The sequence below is a fragment of the Chrysochloris asiatica genome, unplaced genomic scaffold (genome assembly GCF_000296735.1).
Source record: "Chrysochloris asiatica unplaced genomic scaffold, ChrAsi1.0 scaffold00068, whole genome shotgun sequence".
NCBI lineage: Eukaryota > Metazoa > Chordata > Mammalia > Afrosoricida > Chrysochloridae > Chrysochloris > Chrysochloris asiatica.
The window spans coordinates 1,063,597-1,067,740 of record NW_006408586.1 but is presented as its reverse complement, the minus strand read 5'-3'; positions in this window follow the sequence as shown (position 1 = coordinate 1,067,740).

Sequence of the window (4,144 nt, the reverse complement as noted above, 5' to 3'; positions counted from 1 at the left end):
TATCTGCAAGTGTGGGTGTTCTTATGTATATTCCCTCTCTTCTTATCAGCTGGACATTTCACTCTCTGCTCTAGTCCTCTGTGGCTATTTCACTGTCTCTGGGCCCAAGAGTCCCCAGGTCTTGCCACACTGCTGGCCAACCAGGTCTTCACTCGGGTTCACAAAAGTCTATTGAACATTGTAAGGCTTAGCTCACCGCTTCATTGCTGTTTTTCCCTCACTTCCCCTTGCTGTTTCCACGAGTGTTGATGATTGATCTGAGCCAAATGAAGTCTTTGACAACTCCAATCTTTTCTCCATTTATATGGATGCTATTATTGGTCCAGTGGTGAGAATTATTGTTTTCTTTCCATTAAGGTGCAACTCATACCGAATATTCAACAGTTAGTACTTTAAGTCCTTTTTGCTTTCAGTAAGCAAGGTTGTATCAACTGCATATCACAGGTTGTTAATGAGTCTTCCTTCAGTTCTAATGTCACATTTTTCTTCATATAATTCAGCTTATGGGATTATTTGCTAACCATAGAAAATGAATAAATTTGGTGAAAGAATGCAAACATTTCCTAATTTTAAACCACTTGGTGTTCCCTAGTTCTGTTCAAACAAATGCCTCTTGTTCTATGTGCAGGTTCCTCACGAGCATAATTAAATGCTCATACTTTCCAGAATACTCATGATTTGTGATGATTCCTGTTGCTTTTCATGATGCACACAATCAAAAGCCTTTGTGTGTTCAATAAATCACAGGTAAACATCTGTCTCTTATTCTCTGGTTTAAGCCAAGATCCATCTGACTTCAGCAATGATATCTGTTATTCCATGTCCTTGTCTGAATCTGGCTTGAACCACTGCATGTTATCTGTCAATGTATGGTTGCAACCATTTTTAAATTAAATTTAGCAAGCTTTTGCTTGTATGTGATATTAATCATATTGTCCGATGATTCCCAGATACCATGGGTCACCTCTCTTTGGAATGGACACAAATATGGATCTCTTCCAGTGAGTTGGCCAGATAGTTATCATCTAAATTTCTTGGCATAGATGACTGAGTGTCTCCAGTGTTGCATCAATTTGTTGAAAGATTTCAATTTATATTCCATCAATTCCCACCAATGAAGAAGTCATTGGTCTTTTTTTCTCCAATGCCTTCAATGCAATTTGGACTTCTTCCTTTAGTATCATTGGTTCTTAATAACATGCAACCTCTTGAAATTATTGAAGATTGACCTTTTTTTTTTTTTTTTTATAAAATGACTCTGTATTCCTTCCATTTTCTTTTGATTCTTGCTCCATCATTCACTATTTTGCAATTATGTTGTTGTCGTCAAGATAGTTCTGATTCATAGTGATCCTATATAAGGTTTCAAAGAGTGATTGGTTAGTTTGAACTATTGATCTTGTAGTTCAAACTGACCTTGCACTACAGTGCTTTATCTGACAGTGCTACCCCAGGACTTCATTTTGTCCATAGAATCCTTCAATAATTCAAGTTGAGGCTTCAGTTCAATCAGCTTGTTTTTCTAACTACAGGTCTTTGCATATTTTGCTATAGTATTTGACTTTGCCTTCTCGAGATGCACTTTGAAATTATCTATTTAGCACTTTTACCACCTCATTTCCTCCATTTAGAACCTCTATTCTGGAAACAAAGTTTCAGAGTCTCTTCTGATATCCATTTTGATATTTCCTTCTTTCTTGTCTTCTTAATAAGCTTTTGATATCTTCCTATGTGATATTCTTGATGTCATCTCACAACTCTTCTGGTCTTCAATCCTTAGTGTACAATATATATAATCTGTTCTTCAGATGATCTCTAAATTCAGGTAGTATGTGTTCAAAGTCATATTTTGGCTCTTCTGAACTTATTTCTTCAGCTTCAGTTGAACTTGCTTATTACTAATTGGTGGTCTAGTCCAAAGTTTGCAATTGGCTTTGTTTGGGCTGATAATATGGAGTTTTTCTACTGTCACTTTCCACAGATACAGTCAGTTTGATTTCTATGTTTTCCATCTGGTGAGGTCCTTGTCTATCGTCGCCTTTAATGATATTTTAAAAAAGTATTTGCAATGAAGAAGTCATTGGTGGTGTAAAATTTTATCATGGTATCTCCAGCATTGTTTCTATCACAAAGTCCATATTTTCCAATTACTAATTCCTATTCTTTGTTTCCTCTTTGCATTCCATTTGCCAGTAATTATCGATACATTTATATTGCATTTTTAATCAAATTCAGACTGATGAATGTGGAAAAATTCTTCAATTTCATCATCACTGGCTTTAGTTGTTAGTGGGTAAATTTGAGAAATAGTGACATTTACTGGTCTTGCTTGTGGGTGTATGGATATTATCCTATCACAGATAGCATTATACTTCAAGACAGGCCTTGATATGTTTTTTATGATGGTGAACATGAATTGCAAAGGTAGAAATATTTATGGAGACCATTTCAAAGTGTCAAACCCTTTCAGGTCTCTGAGAAGGAAGTTGCTAAAAGAAGTTAACACCAGTTTTTAAAATCACAGTGTAGAGGTGACAGTCATTCTGGTTTTTATTTTATAGTCCTTCTCATATCAGAATAGTAGTCAATGTCCTTTATTGGTTCAGTTATAAGGATTTTTGTGTCCTTTACATTGAGATGCAACCCACACCTAAGGTTGTGGTCTTTGATCTTCATCAGTTTGTGTTTAAAGTTCTCTTTGCTTTCAGCAAACCTGCTGCACAAGACCTTTTTAAAGTGTTGAAGAGCAAAGATGTCAGCTTGAGGACTAAGGTGTGCCTGATCCAAGCCATGGTATATTCAATACCCTCATATGCATGTGAAAGCTGGACAGTGAATAAGGAAGATGATAGAAGAACTGATGCTTTTGAGTTATGGTGTTGGAGGAGAGTATTGAAAGTACTGTGGGCTGCCAAAAGAACCAAGAGATCTGTGTTGGAAGAAGTGCAGCCAGAGTGTTCCTTGGAGGCCAGGATGGCCAAACTTGTGTCTCTTACTTCAGATCTATTGTCAAGAGGGACCACTCTCTGGAGAAGCATATAATGTTTGGTAAGGTAGAGGGTCAGAGAAAAAGAGGAAGAGCCCCAGCGAGATGGATTGGCAAAGTGGCAGCATCAATGGGCTTAATCATGGCAACAATTGTGAGGTTGGCCCAGGACAAGGTAGTGTTTTGTTCTCTTGTGCATAGGGTCACTATGGGTTCGTTCTGACTCTATGGCACCTAACAACAACAAAAAGCAATTTATTTGAACTTGTTAGTCTATAAGCAATAACATTGTTTTGTAATTTGATTTTTCTACAAATGTTTTATCTATATTTTCAAATTTATTGGTTTACATTGAATACTGAATTCTCTTCCCAAATATTTCATGTATAATTTTTGTTTCTAGCTACTTTTTCTTTCTTATTGTAATGTTTTCTCTTTTTTTCTTGAATGAATGTGAGATATTATTTTTGCTTGTTATTTGCAAGAATCAATGCTTTTTATTCTGGAACATTTCTATTAACTTTACGCTGTTTTGCCAAATTTATTTCAATTCTATTTTCATTGTTATTCTGTTTAGTTTGCTTTGTTGAATACTTGTTGTTAAGTGCATGGAGTTAGTTCTGACTCATAGGAATTCTATATAGCATTTACATGGAGACACTAGTGGATTTGAACCACTGACCTTGGGGTTACCAGTCCAGTGCTAATCCTACAGTACCTATACCAGGAGTTAAATTCTTAATATTAAGTTTCAAATTCATGTATTAATACAAAAACATGCTCATGGTTATCACTAATTGTAATTTGTTATGATAATGTAGGATAAGAACTGGACCACAAGTTCTGATTAGAACAGCAAGGTCAGCAATTCAAACTCACCATACGCTCCTCAGAGACCCTATACAGGCTTGCTATGGACTGGAATAAACTTGATGGCATATAAAAACAACAATGAAATCCACTAAATTAAGAAATCCCAATTTTCATTTCTGAAAGTTATTATCTTATCATTTAATTTTCCCTCATTGTTGCTAAGTGCTGTCAAGTTAGTTCCAAATCTTTAATCTTTGCAGAAGCAGAAAGTATCCCCTCTTTCCTACAAAGTGGGTAGTGGACTCGAACCATAGACTTTGAAGTTCAAAGGCCAGTGCTTATTAT